This window comes from Stenella coeruleoalba (assembly GCF_951394435.1).
Source record: "Stenella coeruleoalba genome assembly, chromosome: 10".
NCBI classification, from domain to species: Eukaryota; Metazoa; Chordata; class Mammalia; order Artiodactyla; family Delphinidae; genus Stenella; species Stenella coeruleoalba.
The window spans coordinates 82,749,853-82,774,743 of record NC_137156.1 but is presented as its reverse complement, the minus strand read 5'-3'; the positions used below and the strand labels follow the sequence as shown (position 1 = coordinate 82,774,743).

At 39.8% G+C, this 24,891-nt stretch overlaps 1 protein-coding gene across 18 annotated transcripts in view; it reads right to left on the bottom strand.

The window, feature by feature from the left end:
• TAFA1 (TAFA chemokine like family member 1) overlaps positions 1 to 24,891 on the bottom strand; it is a 955,756-nt gene that overhangs the window by 773,721 nt on the left and 157,144 nt on the right. For 17 of the 18 annotated variants that reach the window (XR_013830279.1, XR_013830280.1, XR_013830281.1 and 14 more), the window contains one exon: positions 21,710 to 21,872. The exons of the other annotated variant lie outside the window; for it this stretch is intronic. The gene's annotated coding sequence lies outside the window, so the exon portion shown is untranslated. The remainder of the gene's footprint in view (positions 1 to 21,709; positions 21,873 to 24,891) is intronic. 18 annotated transcript variants of the gene reach the window in all.

Sequence of the window (24,891 nt, the reverse complement as noted above, 5' to 3'; positions counted from 1 at the left end):
CTTTAGCGAACAGCAAACCCCTGAATCCCTGCTGGAAGGGCAAGACCTCCCCGGCAGCCTGCCAAAGTCAACCTTTACAATTCAGGCACCTGTCTACCAAGTAGAGCCTCACTTTGGAGCAGCCTGTATTCACACCAGGAGGGCTGCCTACAACCAGGATGGCCTTTTGGCCCAACAATTTCACTTCTGAGAACTTTCTTTAAGATGGGTTTTTTTTTAATGGTCAGCAGGCGAAAAGGTCAACCAACTCTGGCTCTTCAACAAATCAGCGTTAAAGGTGGGAAACAAAGGTGCTAGGGGCTGTTTTGGATTTAAAAACACCTAAGAGACAATAACAACCAAAGGTAATTAGGGTTCTTGATTGGGTTTTAATTTGAAAAAAATACTGTAAAAGATGTAAAAGGCAATTTGGACAATTCAGAAATTTAAAAATAAATGTGTTAGATGATATTAGGGTATTACACTTAATTTTATTATATATGATAATGGTATAACAGTCTTGCAGGAAAATGTTCTTATTTTTATGAGACACACAATAGTATTAGAGTAAAATGTCATGATGGATGTGTTTATTTTTAAATACTCAAGAAAAACAGATCAACCAAACAAGGCAAATGTTAACAGGTTAAATACAGATGCTAGCCATATATCTGTGTGCATTATACAATCCTTCCTAATTTTCTTTGGTTTGAAATTTTTCATTGTATAAAGTCAATTAAAAAATAAACTTGAATGGCACAGTTTGGGGCCAGCAAATCTACTTCTAGAAATTTGTAACTATTCATCTGCTTATTGAACAAATGTGCCAGACAGTAAGAAAATAATTAGGCAAGTATTCAGGTTGATTATTGGAGTGTTATGTATAATAGGTAAAAATTAATTTTTAAAAAAGGTAAGTATCCAACAATTATAATCTGTTAAACAAGCTCTAGTTCATGTATATAACGGGGAGGTGTGTATCTCATAAAGACAGGGATATAGGTGCCTCTTTCCAGAGTCATACGGAAATATGTTCAAGATAAAACTGTGTGAAAAAAGCAGATAAAAACAGCATGGGTGCTGTTTTTGTAAATGAGACCATTTTTATAAAAAGAATGATGTATTTATTTAATAATGATTTTACAAGCTAATGTGCATTGAGAACCAACTATTTTCCAGCCCCTGGGACACATTATAGAATTATTTCATAATTGTCAGCATTTTCCAGATTGGGATGTTGCAGTACAGAGAAGTGAAGTAACTTGCCCAAGATCATCCAGCTAAAAGAAAATTCAAACCCTGGTGTGTGGGATCTCCAAGCCCAAAGTTTTTATGCTCTGCACTGGGGCTCACCCAGACAGACAACAGGACTCAACACCAGCATATTTATTTATATGGACTCTGGACCTATGGTGGGATGATGGGTAATTGTTTTCCTGTTACATTTCCCTATAGCTTTTTTCTCTTTTTTTCTATAACATTATTACCTGGGCTCCTTTTATAAGTTCAGAAACAAATCATAAAAATGATAGGAAAAAATGCAACAATGTTCTGGGCCTACACATCCATCATCATCTGGCTATATGATGCTGTCTGCTTGCTCTGCTGCAACCCTGGGAAGCTGTTTCTAGTTGCTTGCTCTAAATTTCTCCCTCTGTTTACTCGTGCCTAGCTTAAACCCAGAACCCAATCTGTCTGATTTTATCAAGCCTTCTTGCCTCGATGAACTTCCCTTGTAATAATATCTTCCACCTGGCTGTGGATGATATATTCCAAAGATGGCTATAATAGCATTTCTCATCTCACGTTTTTTTTTTTAATATGTGACTTGTATGTGACTTTGCTACTCCCCCAGCAAGAGGTGGTGTCTATATGCCTTCTCTTGAACCTGGCAGAATTCTGTGACTGCCTTGATCAAAAGTATGATAGAAGTGATTCTATGTGACTTCCCAGAGTCAAACAATGAAAGACAATACAGATTCTACCTAATTCTTTCTCTTAAGGATGCTTGCATTTGGAACCCACGCAGGTCACATGAGGAGGTCATGTGTTGATGTTCTAGCTGACAATTCCAGCAGAAGTCTTAACCAAGAGCCAGCGTCACCCACCTGGCATATGAGTGAGGAAGTCTTTGAGGTGACTCCGGCCACAGCACTGTGTCACTGCAACTATGTGAGAGATCCAAGCATCCTTCAGAGAAAGTATCCTTGACTCCTTACATTCAACCATCAGCATACTCTAGTAGTTCCAGCCTCAGAACACATGCAGCACCCCATCGCTTCTCTCAGTCTCCTCTGGTCCAAGTTCCAGTCATCCCTCTCTGGCATTGGGGCAATAGTCCCAATGGCCTCCCTGCTCTGCCCTCACCTCCACATAAGTCTGTACACTGCAGAAGTGATCCTGCAATCATGCAACCGCATCATGTCACGCCTTTTCTCAAAATGCCCAATGGCTCCTCATTCCACTCGGAGCCAGTGCCGAAGTCCTTACAGTGAATAGCCGGGTGTATGTGTATGACCCGGCCTCTGTTACCTCTGCCATCTCACCTACTTCAATTCTCCCCTCTTGTTCACTCCTCTTCTGCCTGGCTGGCCCATTTACTCATCTTCCATCCTCCAGCCTTGGAGCCTTTACACTTGCTGTTCCCTCCACCTGCAAGACTTTTTCTCCAGTCATCTACCAGGCTCATGCCTGCCCCTCCTTAAAGCCTTTGCTCAAATAGTAGCCTTAACTGAGGCTTTTCTGAACCATCCTATTTAAAATTGCTCCATTCTTGCACCCCAGCATTTCCTACCCACCTCCCATAATTCACTCTCTCTATGGTGCTCATCCCCATCAGACATACTATATACGTCAATCTATTCTTTGTTTGTCAGTCTCCACCCGCCCCCGCTAGAGTGTAGCCTTCATGAGGACAGAGATCTCTGCCAGCTTTGTTTATTCCTAAAGTCATAGAATCGAGAATAGTACCTGGCATATAGTGAATGCTCACTAAATATTTATTGATCATGAATGAACACCTGACAAATGGTAAAAACTTAAAGTGTGGCTATTATCATACTATTAATTGGGGTTAAAAACCCAAGTTTTCTGACTCTGTGTCTACTATAGTAGGTTGAATAGTGGCTCCGAAAACAAATATGGGGGACTTCCCTGGCGGTCCAGTGGTTAAGACTCTGCACTTCCGCTGCAGGGGTCGCGGGTCTGATCCCTGGTTGGGGAGTTAAGATCTCATGTGCTGCAATACATGGGCAAAAAAAAAAAAAATTAAATAAACCAAAACAAATATGACCAAGTCCTAAACCCCAGACATGAAAAGGTGACCTTATTTGGTAAAAGGATGTTTGTAGATGTATAACAGTTAAGAATCTCAGGATGAGATCAGCCTGAGTTTAGGGTACACCCTAAACAATGACAGATGTCCTTATCAGAAGAGGAGAAGATAATGAGAAGAGGGTGGCAGAGACTGGAGCAAGGCATCCACAAGCCAAGGAACCCGAAGGATTGCCACACGGCCACCAGAAGCTAGGAGGGAGGAATGGAATGGATTGTTTCTCAGAGCCTCCAGTAGGAACCAACCCCTTTAACACCTTGATCTTAGACTTCTAGCCTCCAGAACTGTGAAAGATTAAGTATCTATCGTAAGCCATCAAGTCTGTGGTGATCTGTTATGGCTGCGCTAGGAAACTAACACATCCACTATAACCTGTCTCTCTGGACTCGAAACTGGTATGCAGTCTGGCTCAGCAATCTGGACTTGACTTTATTTGGCCAGCAGGCCTCCTCATGACTCCACACCCTTCCACATGGACAAATACACTGACACAGCCTCTGCTATAACCTGGGCACTGTTTTGGCTCCTTCCCTCACCAGCCCAGCCTAGCCTCTGGTCTTGACCCTTCCTAGCTTGTCCTGACCATGACTCTGTGCTTCTGTGAGTTGGCTGATAAGGCCATCAGCCAACTCACCTGCCTGTATTTCCAATTCCTGTCTCCATACCTAAACAGACTGCGTACGATACAACATCCGAAGCCAGAACAACTGCCCTCCCAAGCCCCAGTCTGTCTTTGGGGCTGGCTAGGAATCTCCCAGGGCTCCACACCTGCTGGTGATCTCACTGCCCCTCAGAACCCATTGGCCAGACTGCATTAATCAAGTGCTGGAAGTACCTTAGGTTCCTGTAACTTTTTCCAGCCTGATGTCTGCTGTGATGTTTAATTTATGTCATAAGAAATAAAAGAAGTGCACTCCTTCCTGCTTAAAATGTTTACATCAGCTGAGATCTGGCACTGTTGTTCCTGTGCCATGGAGACAGAGCATCAGGAGGAAGATTTTCTGTCTGAAACCAGAGAGGCTTAAACACATCCTCCTCCCAACAGATTGGAAGAGCATCATTTCAAATTTCCCAAAACCACTAGATAGATGAATACTCCCCTACACAGACAGGTAGCTACATTTCAAAATCCCTTTCTTCTAAACCTGCAAACAGGGATTGGCAGCTACACAGATGGATTTCAAAATGTCTTTTGCTCCCTGTTAATCAAGCTGCTATTCCCTCCCTCCCAACCCACCCTAATTTATCAAATTTTCTCTCAATCCAGGCAAGATGAAGTAGGGACACCCACCTCCTTCCCACAATTCTTTACACATCACTGAGAGGTAAGCCGTTCCTTCATAAAAATAAATAAATAAGCCAAACACTCATCAAAGGGAAATCTTTATCTCCTTGAAGGCTAAGAAAAATATTTTCCTGTTTGTGTTGAAGATTTTTCAGTCCAAAAAAGAAATTCCATTCAAGGGAACTAAGACTGGAGTATTGAGTACTTCCTACGCCCCCCGAAGAGTTCAGGAAAGGCCAGCTCCCCCTTGCATGTAAGCCCCTGAAGGACAAGGATTTTTATCTGTGCTCAGTGTAGCCCTAGTCCTTTGAATGGTCCTGGCCCATAGTAAGTGCTCTGTTAATACATGATGAATGTTGACTCCTAGGAAAGAAAGCAACTGGAGAGTCTGAGAGAAACTTCAAAAGGCATCCTAAAATTCCAAAGCAGCGAGGCCTCTTTGGGATTATCTAGTCTACACGTGAATTTTTATTACTGATCACAATAGCCAGCACTTCTTGTTGAGTGCCAGGCACTGAGCTGAGCATTGTAAATGTATTGCCTCACTTAATTCTATCGCTATTCTCATTATACATATGAGGAGATGAACGATCAGAGAGGGTAAATAACTAACCTAAGGTCACACAGCTGGTGAATGGCCAAGTCAGGATTCACACCTAGTTCTTCGAAGCCAGGGTCTGTACTCTATAATTCTGTGCTATGTTGTCACCTTTTACAGTTCGGTAAACTGAAGCCAAGAAAGAGGAAGAGGCCACCTTAGTTTATAAAACTAAAAAGTGAAAGAACTTAAACTTGGCATTACTGGATCTCTAACCTAGGGTTCCTGGTGTATCACCACATTGCCTCTTACCACCAGTGAAATCAGGAATTTTAAAACTTCAGCTTTTCTCAGAAAAAGTGCTTTTTCATCTTGATACTCTTCCCCTGGTGTTGAGAAAGATATCTGTCTGGTGCCTTTAAAGAAGAAATTTTTTAAAAATCAAAAAATTCTTTGGGGAAAAAACAACATGTTTGATCACCAAAAGAAAAAAGACTGTTATTCACATAGAAAAAGTTAACTTGTTTAAAATATTAATATAGTGTTTACATACTGCCTTTCTTCCAGGAACTGAAAGAGTTTAATATAGCTCATTAATTCTTAGACTATTTCTGTGAGGGAAGAAAGCAAACATCATTATCTATATTTTAATACGAGGAAACTGAAGACTCAAGTGGAGAGTTGGGAAATACAGCAAATTCAGATTCTAAGCCAAATATGAAAGACAAGATCCTTTAGTCAAGCCGTATCTGGAATGTTCGCTGGATGTGGGTCACTTCTCTGAAGTACGCTGATCTTTGGTGAGTAGTAGATTCCTTGAGAAGCCCTTGGAGTGATAGCATTAAACAGTAAAACCTGTGATTTATAGCATTTTTCTTGAAGTGAATATCAAAATAAGTGATTCTCAAGCTTGAACATGTGCTGGAATCACCAGGAGGCAGAAAGCTCATATCGCTGGGCCCCTGCCTCCAGAGCTTCTGATTCAGTAGATCTGAAGTAGGATCAAGATTCTGCCCTTCCACACTTGGACCACACTTGAGAACCCCCGCTCTAGAAAGGTGTGCCTTTGCAGAGGGTCCCCTAATAGTTCACCATTTAGATCTAGAAGGAAAGCTGTGAAGATGTGAATCCTGGCTCTGCTAATTTACATAATTAGTTCTTCTGTATTTCAGTTTTTCTTTTGAAAAGAAAAGTGATATGGAGATGGTGATAATAATAATTTAACACAGTGTGTGGCAGAGAGAGAGCATGCTCAATAATTGCTGGCTATCCTCATTTTCTCATGACTCAGGCTACAAGTGCTTAGCTATCTTCCTTGATGTTACAGAGCCCTCACTAACAAGGTATATAAATTAGGAAATATCCCTTCTAAGAAACTGGGCAGTCCTTAGGGAAATTAACATCAGGCAGAAATCTTCATTATGAAAATGATCATGAAACTTGTAGGTGCAGAAACTTTGATCAATGGGTACATTGCTTTAGGTTATAAACTTCCAAGACGTGTTTTTAAAAGTCCCATTAGCAAGGGTAGAGACCCTAACTTTGATACATTTCCAGAAAGTTAAGTAACAAATTATCAAATGTTAATGATGCTGGTGAGGATAACTATGTTTCATGGGGGTATATTCAGTAATACTTAAGTCTGAATTTTAATAGATTTTCCTCCACTCCTAGGTCACAGTTGTTCCCCACCTAGAAGAAAGGATGCTGTGTACCTGCTATATAATGGTATGCTGAAATTTTTACCCAAGTTTCCACAATTCTTCCAGAGAAATGGAGTATTTAGTACTATGTATTTAAATCAAATAACTTAAAATCTCCATTGCTTGAAAGCATAATGGGGGAATTATCCAAATAATTTATGCTAAATATTTATTTCTAGTATTATAGTTGATAGGTTTCATATTGTTCCTGGCATTTTATGCCTGTGAACAGGTAATACTGTGGATTTTTAAAAAGCTTGTCAGACAGTGCTAGTTCAACATCTCATAAATGTCCAATTCCACACCTCTCCCCAACTCACATCCTTCCCTAGCCTACAAGGATAGCTGCACACTCCAACCTGGGTCATTAAGGCAGGGCATCGATTTCACATCTTTGCACACAAATCGAATTCCCAAAGGAAAGTACATAAATTGATCCTAAATTATAATACACAGACCTAATGTATCAATAGTAGACTTTAATGGCCCTTAATGAACAATACTCCAGGTATTCACACGCATTTGTAGTCCTCTCCCCCGGAACCTGGACCCACTTTGTGACCAACAGAATGTAGCAGAAATGATGATGTGTTTGCTTTGTACTTGTCTTAAGAAAGCCTGTGGCTTCGGCTTCTGCACTCTGGGGGTAGCCTGCTATCAGGTCAGATCTGACTATCCTAAAACTGCCTTGCTGGGAGAAGTCCAACCTAATCACATGGATAGATGCATGTCGAAGAAAACTGAGGCCCCAGCCAGGATCCCCATTCAAGCTCCCGGCCAACACCCAGTACCGACTTGCCGGTGGTGTAACTGAGGCCATCTCGCAAGTAGAGTCTAGAGCCCCAGTGGAGCAGCCCAGCTGTGATGTGGGAGCAAATAAATGAAATGGTTTTTGTTTGAGCCACTGAGTTTGGTGTATTCCATTAAGCAGTAACAGATAACTGAAAACGCTAACTCGAAGAATGGTCCCGTACTGCTCAGCATGTGTGTGCTGTGTAAAAATTCATCTTGATACAGCCTTCTCCAGCCCACAGCATCACCTTCTGGTGCTTTGTATAATGTATTGATTTCAAATGAGCAATTATGCATACATTATTTGATACCAGTTTCTAATAACAGTTTTCTTTTACTATTCTGTTCTCACCCCTTTTGGTTTGATATATTTGTAACAGGAAGAAACCCAAGAGGAGTTCTCTTGTTATCAGATTCTGACAGTCCAATAATCCAGGCCTGGAATTTAATTATTTCTCACATTCATTTTTATCATGGGAGCATCAGAAAAAAACCCAAATGGTCAAATATACAAAGGTCATGACTTAATTAACGCAAGGGTTTCAGTGCGTTGAAAACTGCACACACCTCAGTGCATTTGGGGGCTGGTGACAAAAAGAACTGACTCTAAAGTGGCCCATTCCATCCTTCAGCCTTACATCACCTGCCGTGGCACAGCTGCACATTTTGGTAGGTTATGGGGACAACTGTGTACAGCCAAAATTTCTAACATTTCATATGGAATGCCATTCACTTCCACCCTTAGTCTTTCCAAAATGAGAGAAAGCACACAAAATCCAAATGTCTAGATCAGCAAACCGTCGCTAGGAAAATATTTTGTAAAATCTAATTTTGTTGTCTTTTAACTCCTGAGGAAATACTCATACATATCCAGTTGTAACAACCAGAGACTTCCTTTACAAGGGTCTTAATTCTCTATGGAACCATTTCCCCAGATTTCACATCCCGTCTAAATCTTTCTTCTCTCCAGAGAATGGCAGGTGGTTATATCAACTGTTTGCTAACTCCATCCTGCAACTAGGGAGACTGAAATATGTATTAAGGTTTTGTGTTTACCTTTGCAACAGTGGGGTTTTTCAAAACTTCTGCAAACAGATACTCTGACCTCATGAAAGGTTTCACGGGAATTGAATACGGAGAGGCATACACCTACAAGGGAAATGAACCGCACTGTTTGCATAGCACAGAAGTATGCTGGGTAGAGACTCAGACAACTTGCACTTGGACTGAAATTGATTCCATAGCTTCCTGGGCAAATTATTGCTATAGGGTCCTCAGTTTCCCCATCTGTAAAAAGAGACTAGGACTACCTCCCCATGAATGAAGCAAAGTCAACAAGATGTTTAAGAAAGCACACTGACATGTGCTCTACAAAGAGCTGAGATGATCATTACCAGTATTATTTTAACATTCTTAATTTCCTCTAAATTTTAAGAGAAGCCACCATTTGTTGACTATTGATGATGCACGTTTTGAATGGGAACATCTTTTCTTGCAATAGCAATTGTATGATTGTGGACAAGTTGTGGTTTCCTCCCTAAGGCTTTGTTTCCTCCTCACCTGATGTGAAGGAGCTGTCTTGAGGATTGAATGAAATGAACTCAGAGTAGATCACTGACTACTTTAGCACTCTACCCTGGGTACCAACACTGATCCAAGAGTCTGAGCGCTTCAGCCAGGGCTTCATCACCACAGAAGACTCCCCTACTGTTTTGTTCTTTTGGCATCTAGGTCCCAACAAGGAGCAGCTGCTGTTGATGCCCCACCCTGCCCCATATCCCCTCCACCCAGCTCTGAGTTGATCTGACACTACAGCAGACAATTCGTGGCTCGTTGGTCATCTCCCATCTCTCTCTTGTCTTTCTACTTTGCCTCCTGGGACTTTCTTTGGAGCCCAGGAGCTCACTTAGCCCATGCATAGGGAAAAGCCTCAACCAATGATGTATAGAAATTGGTGGATAAATAGCCCAGCTTCTCACTGAGGCTCCTCTAACCTGCTTTCTAGAAGATTCTTCCAACAGTGGTCAGGAAGATTGAGACTCAGCTGTTTATAGCTGTAATCTGCTCATTAACACTTCTTTTAATGGGCTTTCCTCCATCCCCTCTCTCTTTCCTATTCCTTCCCTTGAGCTTCTAGGGATTACTCCCCAAATAAACAAACTAACCAAAAACCATGTTTCCAGGTTTCAAGGGAGATCCAAAACTAAGAAACTACCCAAAGCCTGGAGTGAGCAGCCTGATTTACCAAGTCTGTCATTAGCCCATGCCTGAGCTGTAAGGCAGACTGGAAACTTGAGTGCCTGGCATTTTCAGCTTCTATAGCGAGAGTAATCATGTCTGTTCTACCTCCGTGGCATCCTTATTTTCTATATTTTCTGAGCAGCTGAAATCTTTTTAGATACTTATACTAAAAAATTTTTAAATGTCTGCTACCAAGTATTTCTTTTATCAACAGAAGGAAGTATGCCTAGCTTCATATTCCTCTGGCATGTAAAGATATTGTGAAAACTTAAACATCATTTTTATTTCTACTGCTGTGGTTCTAAAAATTTGTTCACGAGCTCTTATAGTCCCTAGTCTCCCTGCTGTATCCACGTGAGATGTCCAGGGCCTTTATTATCTGATGTTGGATTCAACCAGCAGACCCCCTATGTGCTAACACAAAGACTAGAAGAACAAAGGAGATACTGCCCTGCCATTAGCCCTCAACTTGCCTACAATCAAGTTAAGGAGACAATCGTGGGAATAAATAGCTCTGAATCAATGTAGACCCTAGCTAAGGCTCTCATGTAGCTACAAAAGGCAGGAAACTGGAAAAAAGGATTTGTTTCCAATGAAAGGAACAGAAAAATCTTGGGCATTCAGCCATGAACAGACTCTGTGACACCTCTCAGAGGTGGGCAACGTTGACAGCAAAAGTATAAGCACTAATCTGAAAACATGCAAAAGGTATTTTTTAGGCCCTGTCAACCATCTCTAGCTGCAAGAGCGTTTATGTGAGTGACATAGTTTGTCGTGGATTTACAGGGAGTTCCTCCGGGCAATTGTGCCAAGCAGTTAGCCAAGTACATCTGTGATTTAGGTCAGGGCCAGTTCCAGAAGGGAAGTGGCCCTGCCCTGGGCAGTGTTGAGGCTCTGGTAGGACAGGGAGTTTATTCAGGAGATTTGCACTGATGGTCATACCCCATGTATTTTCTTCATGCTTGGGGTAAGGCAGTGTTTTGATTCATAAAGGTAAGGTTGGTTCATCTTGGGGAAGTGATGCTTTCTCTTTCTTAATAGCCACAGCTTACAAGCACAATGTCAGGACCTGTTTTCATATAATACTTTTGCAACCCTTGCATTTGCATTCCCAGTCCTAGTGCACCGTCATGTATCCAGTCAGCTGGAAATTCATAGGGATTCTATCCCTACGATACCCATTCTCTCCCAGCCATTGCTAGCTTCACCTCCCTCATTTTAGTGTTGGTGGACCATATTTGTACTTTTGCCATCTGGTCTCCCTGTGTCTAAATACCAGTTTTTTCTTTCCAATCCAGCCATCATTCCTTTGTTGAGGTTCTTTCTGAAGCCTACTTTGAGCAATGTAATGGTGTGATTAAGAGAATGGGCTCTGGTATAGACAGACAGAGTTGACTCTGTAGATTAAAAGACGGTAATGGGGGTGTTGACCTACATCCAGGGTTGGCAAATAAAGTTTTATTGGAACAAATCCACTCATTCATTTACACGTCATCTATGACTGTTTTCCTCTATAAGGGCAGAGTTGAGTAGCTGTAACAGGGATTGTATCGTCAACAAAGTCTAAAATATTTACCATATGATCCTTAACAGAAAAAGTTCACAGATTCCTGATCTAATCACAGAAGCGCTGGAAGGACTATATAAATACATGAAAATACTAACGTACTTGAAACACTGTAAATGCTTAGTAAATGTAAGCTATTATCATTATCATTACTTTAGACTCTCTATTCACTGACCTCCATGTAATCAATTCACCCAATTAACCAGTGCTCTCCATGTCTTCTGTATTATATAATGACTGATGCTCAGGGCATACCAAAAGTGCTCAGCTAGCAGATTGCTCCTTACCAAAAACTACATTGTCCTGGAGGAAAGGAACTTGAGAACTACAACATTTAATCTTTATACACCCTAGTTTGTCCCATATCTTCAGCTGTCTATGAGGTAGTTCTGCTTCAATGTCCAATCTTCAATACATAGGCCTCAAAGTATATTCTTTTATCGTCTCCTCCACATGGGCTTTCCCTCCTGAATTCCAAATTTCTATCAAATGCACTACTATTAATGCAGTCTGGAATGAAGCTTAAAGAGTTAGAGAATGCTGGAACTCACAAAATGTAGAATTATAAGCCAGAAGAAAATCCCATAGTTCAGCTGTTTTGTTTCTTACAAATCAGGAAGTTCCGTTCCTTCATTTAGTGCATCTAGGTGTAGCCAAGTTGGATTTATTCTTCTTTTTAAGTGTTTCTTTTTCATATCCATTTATGTACTTCCATGTGTACTGGCCTCTTTCATGCAAAGATTCATTCCTTTATCCACTTGCTTCATCATTCATTTATTTCTCTGCTATTTACTGAGCATTATTAAGTGGCATGTATTGAGTGAGGCACTGGGGATCTCATAGTGAATAAGACCCAACACCTTCCCTGCAAAGTTATAATAACTACTATGAAAACTAAATTTTTGTTAGGAATAATGAAAACAAGTAAATTCTTTTTTTTTTCTGGTACACGGGCCTCTCACTGTTGTGGTCTCTCCCGTTGTGGAGCACAGGCTCCGGACGCACAGGCTCAGCGGCCATGGCTCACGGGCCCAGCCGCTTTGCGGCATGTGGGATCTTCCCCGACCGGGGCACGAACCCGTGTCCCCTGCATCGACAGGCGGACTCTCAACCACTGTGCCACCAGGGAAGCCCTAAAGCAAGTAAATTCTAAAACCAGTAATCAGGCAGAGTGTTCATTCGCTTTTTCTCCTCTCTAGCCCTGGAATTCAGATTTTGGGGGGTTCCATATGCTTTACATTGGTTAGGATATGTTTATTTGTCTCTACTTAGACATAGCCTGTGGGGAAACGGATCTTCTACTTGTACCACGAGCTTCTCACGGTTCATCTTAAAAAGCGTCACTGGTGGTTTACTTTTATCCAATGGTTTTCAAAGAATAAACTGTAGATTTCCTGGTATTCTACACTGCTTCTTTGAATAACACCTCAGGGTGGATAGGAATGAAAGTGAGTAGATAGACTTCTCCCTTCAACCATAGTAACCTTTTATTAATCATGATGTATTCACTACTTATAATAGCTTGAAGAATGGGGCTTCATAATTTTTCCAAAAAAATGTTTTTAATAATTAAATCTCCTATTTATAATAAAAATTCATTTTTCATTCCAAATTTCTCTAAAGTAATCCAAATTCAATAAGGAAAGTGATAATAGGGAATTATATTCAATATTTTATAATAACCTATAAGGGAAATGAATCTGAAAAAGAATATACATATATATTATGTATATTAAGAATACATATATATAAACTGAATCACTGTGCTGTATACCTGAAACTAACACAACATTGTAAACCAACTATACTTCAAGAAAAAAAAAGAAAGAAAAGTGGTAACACAAGGTCTTCTATGAGCACTTGCAATGTGCTTTTTAATCCTCTCAACAACAATATGCAGTAGGTATTGTAATTATGCCTCTGTATTCAGGTGAGTAAGTTTAGGGTCAGAGAGGTGAAGCCACTTTCCCTGAGTCCCATAGGTAGTAGGGGAGAGCCAAGAAATAAATCCCAACATGTTTGACTCAACACTATTCCCTTTAATCACCCTGCTCTCCTGCCTCCTGTAGTCTATATACTGTTTTCCCCCTTTTCACCACTCCGCACTATTGTTCACTCCTTTTATTTTTTTTCTTTTCTTTTTTCATTTTTCTTTTGAAATAGCAGATGCAACAGTCCCTGGTTTTCATTTACTTTTTTTAACTTGCTTATTTGTATTTGGGTTTTTGTGGGGTTTTTTAATTAAAGACTTCAAATATATTTGCATGCCTCTCTGGTCCCATCCTTCACCAGTCTGTCCCACACACTTGTCAGATTATTCCACCCCAAATACCATTTTTTAAATTTCTTTGCAATATTTTATTAAAGTCCTCTAATTCTTCCTACTTCCTCCACTGGCATTATTCAAAATGTGTTCCTCAAGATGTTGGCAGATATTCTACTTAAAGGAAAAAAAATACTTGGTAATACTTGGAATTTCAGTTTGCTTTTCTTGGAGGAGAAAGAAAAGAGAGAAGAATTTAAAAAAACATTGTAATTCCATAAAGAAATTTGGGGAAATGCCTTTTGGAAAAAAATAACTTTTTCTTCTGAATCAACTAGACATCTTTGTTTTTATGGCTGAGGTTTTGTGAAGAACACTTCTGGAATCATCAAACTAAAATGTTACTATATTTGTTATTTAAAATAATTAAGAAGCTTAAAATGTTACATGTTACAGCCTAAGCATTTTCTTGGAAGCTAACAATTTAGTATCAAAGAGATATGTTTCTTCCATTATTATCCAAGTTAATGTTGTACTCATTCAGTGTGGTAGGAAAAAGAAAAGAGGAAAAAAATCCTACAAGCAAAGAATAATTTTATGAGAGCAATGGTGTTAACCATTAAAACTTCAAAATAATAGTAATTTGAGACCATGTGCTAAAGACGGTGGAGCCACAACATGGAAAAGTCAAAAGCCACCTCCCCACACACACTCCTTAGACTGAGGTGAGTGAGAAAGAAACTTTTTTGTATTAAATCACTGAACTGTTGAGGCTGTCTGCCACTGCAGCTAACATTACTTACTTTGACAGAAACCAAGGCCCAGAAATGTGGCAATATGTTTAAGGTTCCACAGTGAATTAAGGGCATAGCAGTTCAGTACTCTTTCTACCCAATGATACTGTTCTATTCACAGGAGACTTCATCATTTTCTCTCTCTTATTTTTAAAAACTAACTCATGAAAGGTTTGTAAGTAATCATTTGTTTCCTTTCATACCTTACATCAGGTAAATGTAAAAACTTGACTGTACCAGCATGACATTAAACCAAGTCATTATTTCATAAAATTGCAGTGGCAACTACTCCAAAACATTTAAAGCAGCTCTATAATACAGCACATTCAGATAAATGAAGAGACATCGCTTAAATTTTCTACACTCACCCAGTAACAGGAGAGGACAACCTGGCATGACACAGTCAAAAGGTTCCAAAGTCTTAACGGTAAGAAATTAATGTACTTTAGACAATTCTCTCTCCTCCTTCACACCATTTTTGTCTACTCCAAATTTAATTATATGGGTGTTTCTTACTTTAACAATCCCACAATGTAGGGCATAGTGTCTTTAAACACAGTCCTAAATAGAAACCCTAATAAATCAGGTTTTTTTGGATCAGAGCCCTGTGTACTGCATAAATTGGAATGGAAGATAAATGATTCTGCAAAGGGACGTTCACCTAAATATTTTTATCCTCAGTAACAATGATAGTCCCCTACCTGGTTTGTAGGAATATAATGGAATCTCCGGGGAAGCTGGAAGGGCAAGATGTCAGTCAGTGAAGTCAGGCCCTTCCTACTGAATAGCCATGCCTAGACTAATCTTGACCAAGAGTCAAGGCTCTCAAAAGCAAAAGACTGAGCAATGAAGTCATTAAGAACCTTTTCCTTTCTTTCTTTTCTAGGTGAGGCTAAGACTGAATAAAAACTTAGAAATTCATATCTACGCAGGGAAAAGTCAGTAAACAAAAGGCAAGAGCAGGGACACAAGAGGTTAGGATGGACAAGGCGACGCACAGACTTTAGGCCCAAGAGACTGATGATATAAAGGAGAGGGAAAGATGCTCATGGGGGTAAAACTTAGGACTTTAACTTTGAAAACCTAGGTTCAAAACCTATTCTACTACAATCAGGCTTTTAAGAAATCACCTTTCGAAGACGATTTCTTCACATATATTATGGGAATACAGAATTGTGTCTGACTGGAGTTTATCTTATGCAAATTCAAATGTAAGAGCCCAGCAAAGAGAGAGAAACAATTTAATTAGTGCAAGAGTCTTGCTAACCATTAATGGCAATGGCTGTGTATTCTGGGGGCCTGGACCATTGTTCCTGCATCCTGTGTGCCTCTCAGGATGTAGGCTAGACTGTAAGCCTCAGGAGGTCAAGAATTTATCTCTCTGGTTCATCACTGTAGTTCCAGTATCTAGAATAATATCTGTCATGTAGGAGGCCATAAAATCTATAGAAGGAATGAAGGAAGGGAGAAGGGGAGGAAAAGAAAAAGGAAGGAAGAAATAGTGAGCAACTTGCTGTATTGCATGACCCCAAAGAGAAGCCATCCACTTTACCAGCTGTAAGTGGAACAGACACCAATGAATTATAATATTTGTGGGAAAACTAGCTGTATTGGACTTTCTGAAAGAATTCTCATGGGTGACTTTGACTACACACAAGATTCTGCCTCTGTACTTTAGAACCCAACTGCCAAATAAGATGCAACTCTACTATAATAATAATCGTAACAATGCTTGCATAACCTAACTTACCAGGCTTATATAAGAACACAGCAAGATTAAAATACGGAATGGTATTCTGCATAATAACGTTGTAGTAGGCAAATGCCAGGTAAAAATAATTTGTATCATTATCTGACTTTACCTACTAGTTACATGCTCTTGTATCAAACTCTGTGGTATACCACAACTACTATATACAGCTTCTGTAGTTATCTGGCAAAAGGAATCTCCGCACTTGAAATACTGGTGATGATGATACACAAAGGACAGGAAAATTAGCCAAGGAAGGAAATATCCGCTACTCATCCCATCAACCAACTTAGCCTTGTAGCGCTATTGACATTCCCTTCTCGACTCTGTGGGGTTTGTCAATAGAGATGCTCACAAACAATTAAAAGCTGTTGCTACCATTGTGAAGCTTGTAAGCATGTATTCATTACTATTTGTGAGGTGTCTGATAATCTACAGACAACTCAATTGGTCTAAAATCACTGCTAAAATCATGCGGGCTCGTGGTGAAGGGAGCCACCTGTGTCTAGACACACCTAAGTTCAAGCTCAGGTTCTCCACTTATTTATCATATGACTTTGTGTTTTTTTTTTCTCAACTGCACAATAACATGCCCACTATATGCACCTCAAACTTGATAGGTCCTCAACAGAGCTCTTCAGTCCTCATTCTAATGCTTGTACTGTAGTCCTGTCCATGCGTATGGCATCCTTCTACCCCCAAGTGATTAGGACAAAAGCTGAAGTGTCATCATTGATGCCTTCCTTCCCTTTACTCTCTTCTAACATCCAAACATCACCAAGTTCTGTCAGTTCTTCTTCCAAAATACATTTCCTTTCTAACCACTTCTCTCCTTCTCCCCATCACACACTACTATAACATTTTTGAACTTCAATTGTTCCCTAACTTGGTTTATTTTGCTCTCTTAGCCCTTATCATAATGATTCTTTTAAAACCTCAAATCAGAGCATGCCACTACCTTGCTCAAAGCATTTCATTGGTTTTCCCTTCCATCTCCATCAGTATAAAATTCAATTTCCATACCACACCCTACCAAAAGATTTTGCGTATTCTAACGATCACCTTCCTCTGTGAGCTCATCTTCTCCCCTTTCTCCATCACTCACTACTGTCCAGGTAGACTATTCTTCTGTTACTCACAAACAGCTGAAGACTGTCATTATTGTTCTTCCTTCTGTCTACAATGCTCCCCTGGGCATTTGTCAACACTCTCATCCTTCAGGGCTCAGTCACCTCCTCAGAAAGGCTTTCCCTGACAAACTTCACTACAAGTCTCCTGCTCCTTTGTTGATCTCGATAATCCCAAACTTTCTAGAAACTACCACAGTCTATAATTATCTTCTTTATCTATTTAATACTTTTCTCGTACACTAGGAAGTAACTTTCATGAGATCAGAGAACTTGTCATGACTCCATGCTAGCATGTGACACATAGAATGTGCTCAGTAAATATTTTTGACTGCTAGAATGAATGGTGGAAGAGAGAAAGGAGAAACTGACTGAGCTGTACATATTGAAGGCTGGTATTCTCAAAGGTAACTTTGAGCACTTCCCTGGTGGCGCAGTGGTTGAGAGTCCGCCTGCTGATGCAGGGGACACGGGTTCGCACCCCGGTCCGGGAAGATCCCATATGCCGCGGAGCGGCTGGGCCCGTGAGCCATGGCCGCTGAGCCTGCGCGTCCGGAGCCTGTGCCCCTCAACGGGAGAGGCCGCAACGGTGAGAGGCCCGTGTACCAGTAAAAAAAAAAAAAGGTAACTTTGACTATATACAATTTTACCCCTGTATATTTAGAACACATCTCCTAAGTAAGATATACTACTACTGCAATCTTTTCTGTGTAACCTGTTATTAGGCTTATAGAAACTCAATGAGATTAAAATGCATAATAAGCACTTTTTAAAACATTAAGCACTCTGCAAATGTTATATGTATTTCTATTATTACATATTTTCATTCATGTTGTATCCTTTTATATTAATACTGGTATGTAACATAACAGAGTACTCATGTAATAGAATGGTTTTAGAGACAAGGAACAGAACGTCCATTTCAAGTCTGCTTTACTGATAAAGGTAATTTATTGGTTCAACATATGAAAAGTCCTACAGATAGGGCAGACTAACCAGGACACAGAATCTGTTTCTTTGTGATTCTCCTGTCCCTCCTTTTTTCTCTCCGTTGACTTCATCCTTGAGCTGGTAGTGAAAAGGCTACCACAGTCTGCGATGACATGCCCACAGCCAAGCCATCTTTTTCCATGGCTTTCTGTTTTCCAAATACCCTCAGCAAACATCCCATCCTGTCTCCTTTGCTTACACGGAGTCATATGCCATTTCCTGAACCAATTCTTTTGTCCAGGAATGGTTGGCTGTCTTATGCCTGAGTTCCTACACCAATTATTATCAAAGACATAGAAGACAAATCAGACTCATTTTGGAGCTGGAGACAGGTTTGCTTCCCCTGAAGCACTGGTGTTACAAGGAGTAAATGTAAATGCCTAAGGGTAAACCAGGCAGAAAGGTGCAATACATTCACTATGTTTATGAAGATTATGTGGCTTAAGGCAGGTAGGGCACTTAGATAATACCTGGGATATGGAAAAATGCTCAATAACCACTCTTTCATTGGGAGGAAACAAACTTATCTTTCTAAATAAAATTCTAGAAGTTTGGGGAACAAAGAATTGATGTCAAACCAAGGGAAATTATGGTCTCATATAAACTATTCTATAGATTTTTTTGCTTGACCTGAGGTTAGGTATTATTGTATATTTTCCATTTGGATTTTGGTCAGTCAATATGTTTTAGTATCTACACCATGCAAGACATGATTTAAAATGCTGCATAAGACATTAAGTCTAAAATATAGCTTTCTCTAGGGGCTTGGAAGCCTAACACATGACATATGTTCTAAGTCAATGTACAATAATATTTTGAGTTAAGTGCTAAATAAGTTGAGGTATATCAACATGCAAAAATAATATGAGGTAAATACTAATATTTGTATGAATGTAAATATGCATATATAATATATATTTATGTAGTAATAGAAATACTAAATAAGTGGTTGACCACAGCAGTGTTTAAGAGCCTGGACACTAGATCCATTCAAACCCAGGGTTTGAATCCTGACTCTTGGAATAGTATCTGGGATTAGTACTCCTTCCCTAGCTTTAGTCCTCCCACCTGTAAAATGTACCTATCTCACTAGGTTGTTTTAAGGGTTAAATTAAATGAGCTAATCCAATAAGTACTGTCATTGCATCTGCTCATGGTGAGTGTTCCATAAAGGTTAGTTACTCTTAGAATCACCATCCTTGTTATGGTTTGGTTTTAAAGAATTCCAGAAAAAGAAATCAACTGAAATAGATGGGATTTGCTCTTAGTCTTAAAGTAAGTGTAGGATTCAAACAGGAGACGAGATAGCTGGCCATGTAATCACGAGTCGCACTTGGGAACTCGGTAAGTGGCCCAAACTGTCTAGGGGTGGAAATCCATGTAATAACAGATCATATTTGCAATCCATATTTGCAATCACAATCCTTCCATTTTTAAATTTAAATAGCTATTATTTCCCCTCACTCCCACCCACAACTCAGTTCACATCTGCTTTCTTTTTAACAAGCAGGGAAACTGAAACTGGTAATTAAGTACCTCAAATCCCTTTTCAGAATGAGGCATATTCCAAAAGGGAAGAGACCTATTCTGATTTGCTATTGAAATTCAAGAAAGGAGCACAGTGCCTAGCGCATTTAAAGTGTCCCATGAATGGGTGATGATGGGGTAAAAATAAAGAACTTAATAAAATGACTTGCTTAGAGTTATCTGACCAGTAAACAGCAGGGATGAAACCGGACAAGAACTGGAGCCTCCTAATTCCTGAACTTTTTGTTTCCTGTGACACCTGACTCCCTCCATGTAAGGGAATTATGAGATAGGAGATTGGTAAGGAGCACCTCTGGAGAGTGCAATGGTCAGGAGCTCAGGTGAACACAGAGGAATTGATCCATTATGTTCTAAGGGACCACACAGTGTAGTGGGGAGGTGCACAGGTCTGGTTAAAACCTCAGTTCCTCCTCTTACATGGTTCTGTGACTTTGGGTAAGTTATTTAACCTTTCTGTATCTCATTTCCCTCATCCATAAGAAGGGGATAAAATGATGGTATGTATCTCATAGAGTGGTGATGATTAAAGGAAACAATGCATGCAGACTACATAAAACAGTGCTTAGAACATAGAAAACACTCAATAAATGTTAGCGATTATTACTTAGAAAGATGGAAGGACCTATATTTTAGAGCATCTGCTGTTTTTATTTGCCCCACCCCCTCACTCTGGCCCCTTGCCTCTAGGGAGGGCATGCAACTCAGAGTTCTATGGCTCCCTTGTCAATGCCTTTGACGTTTGCTTTTCCAGCTCTAGGAAAAGTGCTCCCAAAGAAGGAGATGGTCCCTACTTCACTGAAATTGCTGAAATCACTCCAGGGAAGCAATCACCTATCTCATCAAACCCATACCAGCTACACAATTCGTAGAGCCCAGTGCAAAATGAAAATGTGGGGCTTCTTGTTCAAAATGTATTAAGAATTCCAAGACAGCAACACAGAGCATTAAACCAAGTATGGGACCCTTCTGAGCCCATGTACAGGTTGCACACCCATGAAGCCAGGCTTGCAGATGCTTTAAACTTTCTACTTCACCTTTTTGTCTTCCTTTGGAGTCATCTTTTTATGACTCTTGCCCCAAACACCTGGCAGAAAGTGTTTCTCTTGCCCTTGATCTTTGCATTAAACTTGCTTTGCATTTTGGAATCCAAATACCTGGAGAGAAATTTGGATTCCACCCCTACTAGCCTGTACACTCATAGGAATGATGCTTAACTCTCTTTAATTCTATTTTCTCATTTGAAAATTGAGGATAATGATAATCATAGCAACTTATAGACTTACTATGGGTATTGAAAGAGCTAATAATTTAAAAATTTTTAAATAGTATCTAATACAGTGGTTCTCCACCCTGGCTGCATATTAGAATCACCTTAGCACTGTTAAAAAGTGCCGCTGTCTGGGCCCCAGCCACGACCAATTATACCAGAGCCTTTGGGGGTGAGGCCAGGACAACTATAGTTTTAAAAAGCCCCTCAAGAGATTTGAATGAACAGGAGGGTTGGGGACCACTGGTCTTGTGTATGACGAGTGCTCAATAATAAATAATAAGAATAAATAATAAATGCTATAATAAATTTTAAAATATAAATAGTATAATAATAAATAATGTTGGCCAGTTATTATACAGCTTGCTAAACAAAGAAGTAAAATGTCCTATAGTTCAGTTTTCCCCCTGGATCAACTATGCATCTGGTTTCTTTCTCCCATTCTCATGTGCTTTGATCCAGCATGTACCTGCAACCAATATAAATCAAAACAAAAGATGTCTTGCGGTGTTCCCGCTGAGATAAAGGTACCTTTGAATACAGGTCTTTCCATTAACCCAGAGATGAGAGGGGAAATGTCAATTCCTCCAACAGGGCTCCTTCCTTTGATATCAGGGTGGCGTATATTCCAAAAGCTCTGTACTCTGCAGGTTTCGGGGGGCAGGGAGGACTTCAATCGAGTCACCAGAGATCCCTAAATAATGCAAAGCAAAGAGAGACAAGGAGGTGGTGAGAATGTTAATTTCTTAAGCTTGTATTTCTCTCCCATCAGAGTGGATAATCATCTCTTTGAAAATGCCCTTGTGTCATATTTATGATGGTGACACATCCATTATGAATACAGTAGCTCATTTGCAATGTGACCTGACAAATATTGATGTGTTCTAGGCTACATTTAATTTCAAGGCAACTAAAATCATTTGTGTTTCTTAGTAACCGGGAAGGGTTCTGATCACATGGAGCTTAAAATAGTAGGGTCCTTTATGACTCGTCCTTCATAGTGAATCTACTAATCGGGACCTGGACAGGTGTTGAGGGAGGAGCTGGAGGAGTGGTCAGCTGAGTCAATTTGACCTTGAGGTCATGAGGATCTCACTCTCAAGCTGAGGTTCATAGATACATTGTTGGAGGGGAGCTGGCTGAGTTAGTCACAAACAGTTTCTTAACTGATATCCATTGAGCATCTCCTCCAGCTAAATAATAGGGTTACAGATCCACAGCTCCTGGGACTCAGAATATAAAAGCCGATTTGTGGAGGCCCTCAAAGGCCCAAGTCCCAGCATCCAAGAGTCAAATATATGTTACATTTGCTGAGCCTGTGGGTCTAAGAGAAAAGAGCAGATCCTGCCCAGAGCTATTTATGTTCTAGTTGGCTCCCTAAATTCTAAGCACCTGAGAAGGCAATTCTTAAGCGATATTACAAGATAACACAGATTTAGAGGGCAAAAGAATTATCATAGTCAGGACAGTGGTTTTAATAAGTTTTGAAACCATTGTGAGTCCTGAAGTTAATTTAGTAGGTCAAGACAAACATTTCCTTTTAGAATAGAATAGACTAGATCGAAGTAGACTAGATCAGAGTGCTTTCCTTTCAGTTAAGTAAATTGTTAGGATTGAGTATTGTTTTCAGAAAGTTTAGCTTCATTTATCTATGTTCATGTGTGTGCATGTTAGGTCTCAATGTAGAATGGAATTTTTTGCTGTGGTTCAAGGTCCAAAAGATTGAAATTCACCGTATTAGTAGACAGTGTCTATTCAGGGCAGAGTTTACAAACTGGGGACTTGCAGGATACATATGGCCCATTAGGAGTGAGTGAATTGGGAGTTTTATTATTATTGTTGTTATTTTGTTCTGTGGTTCACAAAAAGAGGTTGTGAAAAAATATGAGTTGATGGCCAGCAGTTAAAAGTCAGGAACTTTTATCTTTTAAAAAGACAAATTTTTCAGTTTCTCTTCAAATACCAGAATATCTAGAAATAATGAATCTGAATTCTCACAGGCCGGGATAGCCCAGGTAAACTGTTTTCCCCAAAATGAAAAATCTGATAGGTAAGTCAAGTGGATCCATTTCTATAATATTTTCTATCTCTGGGTCCTTTGAGTTGACAGTGATTTTTTATCTGCCATATGCTCCTGCCTCAACCTACATTTCTGGCCTTATCACTCACCCATCTTCTGTTCTAGCCAAATTAGAGAGTTAACTTACCCAAGGATAGTTCCCACCATCCTCTGACTGTTGCACTCTCTCCTCCCCAGCCCCTCTGTCAATTGAATGAAACATTTACCAAAGCACAATTTAACTATATAGACCTATATAGACCTTCCAGAAAGTCTTTCTACCTCTTTCTTTATCTCTGGTAATTCCTATCCCTGAATTCCACATTGTACTTCTTTACTGGTCTTGCAGTACTCATAATTCTCTAAGATATATCATCCTTATTTATCATCATCTGTCTCTCTGAGTAGGTCATGAGCTCGCTGAACGCAGAAACCATGTCACATTTGTCTCTGCTTTCCCATCCCATTGCTCAGACCAGTGAATTGCATAAAGCAGATACTCAATAGTTGTTTGACAAATTGCATTACAAAAGACTTCAACATAAGGTTATTAGTTGCAGCATTGTTTGATATAGCAAAAAAATTGAAAACAATCCAACTGTCCATCAGTTGAGTTTTAATAAATCAGCTATGCCACCTCTATACAATGGAATATTCTAAGGCTATGGAAAATGATTTAGATCTATTTTTGGTGACGTAGAAAGATGTTCAGGACATAATACTAAGTAAGAAAGCAATTGACAGAACCGTAGAGAGCGCATTATCCAAATAATTTTTAAATAGACACTTCTAGGTATAGAAAAGATCTGAAAGGATATTCATTCACCTCACAGATGTTTCCTGAATGCCTACTATGAGTTAATGACTATTCTAAGAGCTGTATGTATAAGAGTAAACAAAGCGAAATGTCTATGCACGTGGAGTTAGCATTCTACTAGGGGAGGGGATAGAGAGAAAAAGCTGTATTTAAGATAATAATAAGTGGAACAAAGAGAAGTAAAACAGGAATACTGAATAAAGAGTGATATGGCTGGTGCAGGGAACATTTCAATATTATTTAAGGTGTTTAAGAAACACCTCTCTGATAAGAAATTATTTGCCCAGAAACCTGAAATAAGACAATAAGTCATGTAGGTTTCTGGAGGAAAGGATTCCAGGCAGAGGGAACAGCAAGTGTAAAGGTCCCAAGGTACAAGTGTACTTGGTGTGGCAGGATAGAGTAAGTAAAAGGAGAGAAGGTTGGAGACGAGACAAGCAAATTAATGGGAAACCATGTTATGTAATGCCCTCTAAGGGAGTTTGACTTTTATTCTGAGTAGAGTGAAAAGACTGGCAGGCTTTCCAAAAATTATCAAGAAATTGGTAATGGTCATATTAAGTTTGAGATGCCTATAGGAGTTCCAAATGGGAGGTAGAAAGTTGGATGCATGATCTAGAGTTCAAGAGTGAATTCTAGGCTGGTTTTATAGATTTAGACTGGTATTTAAATCCATGTTCTAGTTAGGTGAACCTACCTTGAAAATAAGTGTAGAAGGCAAAGAGGTCTGAGGACTGAGCCATATACTATTTTGTCATTTAGGGAATGAAAGCTTAAGAGAGTCCAGCAAAACTTAGAAGAAGGGACTACTGAGCAAAGAGATAAAGGAAAGAGCTA